Genomic DNA, 6,027 nt, shown 5'->3' on the forward strand with positions numbered 1-6,027 from the left:
TGATTCCATTGTGGTGTAATTGAGTTTTAAGTGTTCATTAAATTTTGCCATAGTGGATTGCCTTCCTGGAGCCCGGTTCTCCGAGTTAGGATGCCACACTTTCGGCGTGTAGTCCTATCGATAGTCTCGTCACCGTGGGCGAGCTGAACCCGATAGTTAGATAGATAGATAGCATAATGAAACCAAATCTATTATGACATCTGACATCTTGATGTCATTTGTGACAACTGTCACACATGCCGTTTTCTTTCCTGCATAGGGATTAAGCATTTAGTCCGTTCTGCATCCAACAATTTGGTATGTATTGTTAACGATAATGGTGAGGCCCGTCGCAGACAAGGTCGCTTACTCTATTATTTTAAAAATGCCTGCTGCTAATAAATCAATAGCAAATTTTCATTATGTCGAAAGTAACATTCGCACCGATCCGAGAAAAATATAGTATTGTTTTGATGACCGAAAAGTTATTCCTATTTCCAAATAAACACATATACTCTCATAGTGATAGCATTGTTTAACATATTAAGTAGGGTTTTACTCATAAAAGCAGATCACTAGCTTTCATGCTAAAAAATACTGATTTTTGAGTCAAAAGTTATTATACGTCATTTGGTGGCCTCCTAATGTCACTTAAGTCAAAGTGTATTTACCAAGATATTCGCGAGAATTATCAATCAGGCCCCCTTACGTGCAACCCATTCATCATTTTAGGACCATCGAAATCATCTTAGCAACAAATAGTTTCATTTATTCGCTTTTATAATGAGAAAGCGAAACGAAGAATGTACACTTTTCACGGGTTTCTCTGCTCTGTTACTTAAGATAAACGGCATCTCCATAGAAATCGGGTGACTTAAATAACATCGAAAAATATTTTGATCGGAAGGTGGTTACACAGACAAACAGACATAACACATTGAATATTTCTCACTGTAAAACATCGTCGCTGAAACATTAGCGCCATCTGTTGAGTACACTGTGGTGGGTAGTACGCTGAACAGATGGCGGTAGTGTGTAAACGTCAAACGCAAGAAAAATGACTATGATCGCCACAGGTGGTGGTACTACCAACTACGATACTTTTAAATTAACCGTTAAATGCTTGGTCGATGAAGAACTTGCGAGTGTTATGTCTGTTTGTCTGTGGTGGTTACGTCAAGGGGTAGGTCACTCCACACACCAATCTTTGGTCTTCTTTTTTGTCAGTGTGCCTCAAGTGTGTAGCAGGTGTGTCGATTGTGCCGGTCATAAAATACCCATCCCGGCAACCCGGTATTTCTGACACCTTGAATGTTTTGGTTTGAAATCGCAAGGATAAATTGGATTGAGGATGACGCGGGAAGTGGAAGGTGTGCAAAATTTCGGTGATTTGTGTTCCATAGGGTGATACAAGTCCTGTGTTTGAGTACTTTATAATGCCCTCAAAGGTAGACCAGAAACCTAGCTTTTCGTGATGTTAAAAGCATCGGTCTATCAGCGGCCAGAAAGTGTTGGAACCGGTGGGGAGCGTTGTTGGAGACCGACTATAGAGGATGATGAATAGACTGCTTTAGTTTATTTTGTGTGAGTTGCAGCATTATTTGAATTAAGGGTACTAATGCGGTACTAACTGCCTCTTTCTATTGAGCCCACTCTAGAACCTACATTTCATATTTAGATCTACAGCTTTCGCCCGAAGAACGCATTACCACTGAGTTTCACCCACCGCTTTGTCTCGGTGGGTTTTCAACCAAGCGCTCTGATTTTCTGTGAGTGACTAGTTCTCCATTGGCACTACTCACGTGCAAAAAATCAGACCGACACCGACGAGAAAAAGCGGTGGGTGCAACTCAGTGGGTAGCTCGTTCTTCGGGGGATAGCTGAATAAGTGAACTGCTGGTCTGAGTTCCTCTGGTATACTCAATTAGAGGATGTTCCTGAAAATACAATCAAACAGCACGTAATGTTGTGTACAACTTCAACGACAGTTGTCCAGCAGTGCTCCCATTTTATTTACAACAATTCAATGCCTACAAACATCAGGGTATCATTTGACCTGGGACTGGACGATGGAGTGGTATGACAACTGGAGTCTAGGAGGGAATAAACACTATCATTTTTTTTATCCTACCGATGCGATTGTGGTGGTGTGAATTCTACTTCAACAGTTTCAGTGAGATTGACGCGCCCTTCTTTACAAACAATCCTGTAGGAAGCTTAATAAGTATTGCGAATTGTGTTATTCGATTTGTTGGATCGTATTGGAAGGAGATTCTTAAATTCCCGTGGATTTCGTGTAAGTGTCTCTGCTTACGGGTCCGCACCTCCGTTTTTGGCCCTTCATACAGCAATATTGTGAATTCAGATCGGTAGCTCAAATTGATCTTGCTATTAAGTGGAGCTGCATACAAGACAAGATCTTTGAAGGGATGGTGGCTACCTTACATACAACAATTTAATGCCTACAAGATTGTGCCGAAGATGTACCGAAGGTGTGCCGAAGGTATATCGAAGGTGTACCGATGGATGTGCCCAAGCTGTGTGGATTCTAATTTCGGCACAATATGCTGTGATATAATGATTGGAATCTACCGCTGAGTATGAAGACACCAGACAGAAACGACATTCTTCTTCCAACGCCCAAGTTCAATCTACTGAGATGAAAATCGCCATTTATAGCCGACTGCAACCACGCCACTACGGAAGATCAGGGAAGTCATTCGGCTCAGTTAAATAAGTTAAATAAACAATTAATCTTTTTGAAACATATAATATTGTAGTACTGTAGTGTGGAATGATAAATATATAATACAAAAACAATTACAAAAAATTATTAGCTAATTATAAATATTTTCAAAATAATCACACGATTAAACCGAAATCTACAGATAAGATAATGTAACGGCGAGACTACTCATATGATTTATTTGATTAATTCTAGGTGAAACACGAAATGAGATTCAAAGCGTATAGAAAAGCAAACCTATGGAACCCATGGATTGGAGCAGAAAATTAATATGGTGAGACCATTCCAAATATCTTTCACAATTAAAAAAAATAAATAAATAAACTAAATACGTGCCAGGTTCAAAAGAACATTTTGAAACTGGAAGTGTGTGTGTGTGTAATACTAATATCCTATTGATAGAGGTAATACATACATGCGGGGCTTATTGTAAGTGAAAGTAACCTCGGAATGGGCGTAACTCTCCAGACATTCTGAAATGGGTTGCTGGATCTGCAATAGAGCTATCACCTTCTAACTCCCAAACTAAAGCTGTCTACAATGACCATAACTGCGACATTGTAGGGAGAGTTCTTCCATAATAACACTGCCGGCCAGTGGGGGTTAGATGGAATAGCCACACATACACACAGTATATAGTGTAATAGCAGAAGCATCGATTGACACTAATAGCTCGATTTTGTTTACCTTTGTTACTCTCGACGTAATGAAAATTTGCTCTTGAAATGTCTTCTCAAAATTATAAATATCTTCAAATTTGGCATCCCTGTCCAGAAACCTTGGTCCGCCAGACGTATCGGTCTCCAATTTCATTCAAAAATATAATAAAATTTCAATCATGCAGTAGTGCATACCTAGTTGACACGTACTTAAAATGTGCTCACAAATTTAAAAAAATAAAAAGGTTAAATAAGTTCTCACCGCATTTTTAAAACATTTTGAAAATATAAAACAAACAAGTTTAACAACGACCCAGACATACTTTAATCTCCCAAACACATGAATTTAAGGTCTGAGTTCAAGCTTCCAACGGTTTAATTCAAAATAGCCACGTTTAACCGTTTAATAACCACGTGTTGCCTCTCTCAGAGAGTAACAAAACATGTTGTGAGATAGCTGGCAGTGTTGCCAATATAATGGTAAAAAAATCAACAATTATATTAATTACATTCAAAGAGAGGTAGGGAAAGCCAAGATCCCAATGACCTCATCCGACATGTTCCGAGTGCCTTCGAGGACGTAGTCAGAATGTTATTTGAGTCAAAACTAATCATATGACCTATAAGACTTCAAAAGAAGATCATGTTTGATCACATTTAGTCTCCAGAACAAAATAGTCACACATGTTCTGGGTGCAACCCGAGAAGTAGCCAGAATCTAACTTGAAAGCAGTGCCGGTAGTGTATTGGTAAGCGTGACTGCCTATCACCCCAAAGCGCCTGCGTTCAAGTCCAGTTGGTAGCGTCGGGATTTTCTGAGGCATAAAATTTCTGATCACACCTTCCTTCGGAAGGGAAATGAAGCCGTTGGTCCCCGGTCCATGAGTTGATGGGCCGGTAAGTAGTGTTCAAGTGTGTGGGAGCTGCCTCCCAGGCGTTGTTGGATTTGGTACTCAGCATGGAACATAAATCAAAGGAAAAAGTAAAAACAAATCTAACAAAAACAAATCTAACTTGAGCCTAAACTCATCATGCGAAACGTAAAACAACCTGGAAAATTTTATTGCAAGATCATTAGTAATCAATCAACTCGGCCCAACTCCTACTAGACATAGAATTAAGTGAATTTTGTTACAAAACAAAGAACAATGCATTATCGGCTCCGTAAAGCTAACACGATTGAGCCTTACAAATAAACGAACTAGATAAAAAAAAACTCTAACTTTTATCATGTTTAGAGTTCAGCATTACATTGACAACAACTATACATGTTCCAGGTGCTGCTGTAGAAGTGACCCGATGATATTATATAATTCATATCAATATTCAATATCATAGCTGATAATATTATACACATCGAACATTCAAAAATATGAAATTGAGTTTCCAGAACCACATTTACCGTTATCGGACTGATGATTTCTTGCCTCAAATTAGAGTAAAGTCTTATTTGAGCCACAATGCCATCATGATATATAAAAAAAATCAAAAAGAAGACCATTATCCACGTTACCTCATTGGGTGTAAAGTAGCTACGGTACATGTCGCTCACTTGGGTCTAATAAGCAGCCATCGATTGCAATTTTAATCATATCTCAACTAATCATTGACCAGGAGACGAAACTGACCAAATCCCAATGCCAACATATTTATAAGCATATCCTTTCGATAACAATAGATCATGAAAGGCAATTACAAAACTTTCCATTATCACATATATATCAGGAAAATTTATGTAATATTGGCCTACTGTTCCCATCGTAGAACTATAAATGTTTTTTGTTCTACCCCTCGAAAATAATCCTTGATATTAGATTGCTTGTTGCATTTTTTTTTAAATCACTTTTTTGTTACTATTTCACACGTTTTATTTTACTAGTAATTTCACTTGATAAATTAAAACAAAAACAAAACGGTCTTAAAACTAAAAACTTGTTGCTCTTCGTCCAGCGATCACAGTATAGCGAGAGGAAATGGCGTCGCAAAGAGCGTTGATAATCAAATGAAATAAATAAAGACCATCAGTTTTCCAATGTGGCCAACTCGTATAGGATGTTTATTTATGTATCTGCTTTTGGCAGTAATAAATGACCGAGGGATAATATCTATTTTACTTTCACATAAACGCAATTTAGTAAAATGGTTTGTTAAATTGCATATTATACATTGATCACATACTCGAACAGATTATAATGCTGATGTTAAGTTCGAAGCTTACTCCAGGTTTTTCATTGAATCCGAAAAACTCTCGAGCTATAGAAGTGAAAACTTCTCTCCTAACGGAGAAAAAAGTAACTTCAAAAAGCTGTTGGCATAGGTGTCGCGATAGCGAAAGACTCTCTAACTGGAGAAGAAAGTAGCTTTCGGCAGTGACACTAGTCAAGTAGTGAGTCAATTTAAAATCGTTAGTTTCCACCGGTTGGTACCACTAGAAATACATCCCAGCTGAAGTGACAGCTTGCCAAATCTGGCCAACATTTCACAGGTTCCATGAGTGTCTTCATAAACGGTAGAATGCGTTTTTCCAGACACTCTTGCTGGTACACTTTTGAGCCCATCGACTTTTTTTTGTGGTAAAAACCAAGGTTTTTGCGACCACAACTGCAAATCTCATATGCCAGATCATCAGCTTCCTGGCGAGTT

The 6,027-nt window shown here is 38.4% G+C and overlaps 1 protein-coding gene across 1 annotated transcript in view; it reads right to left on the reverse strand.

Moving 5' to 3' along the window:
* Naus (Nausicaa) overlaps positions 1-6,027 on the reverse strand; it is a 364,485-nt gene that overhangs the window by 40,593 nt on the left and 317,865 nt on the right. The window lies entirely within an intron of this gene.

Source organism: Ochlerotatus camptorhynchus, unplaced genomic scaffold, assembly GCF_037179485.1.
Source record: "Ochlerotatus camptorhynchus isolate MF236.1 unplaced genomic scaffold, CSIRO-AGI_Acam_v1.1 ptg000406l, whole genome shotgun sequence".
Lineage (NCBI taxonomy): Eukaryota > Metazoa > Arthropoda > Insecta > Diptera > Culicidae > Ochlerotatus > Ochlerotatus camptorhynchus.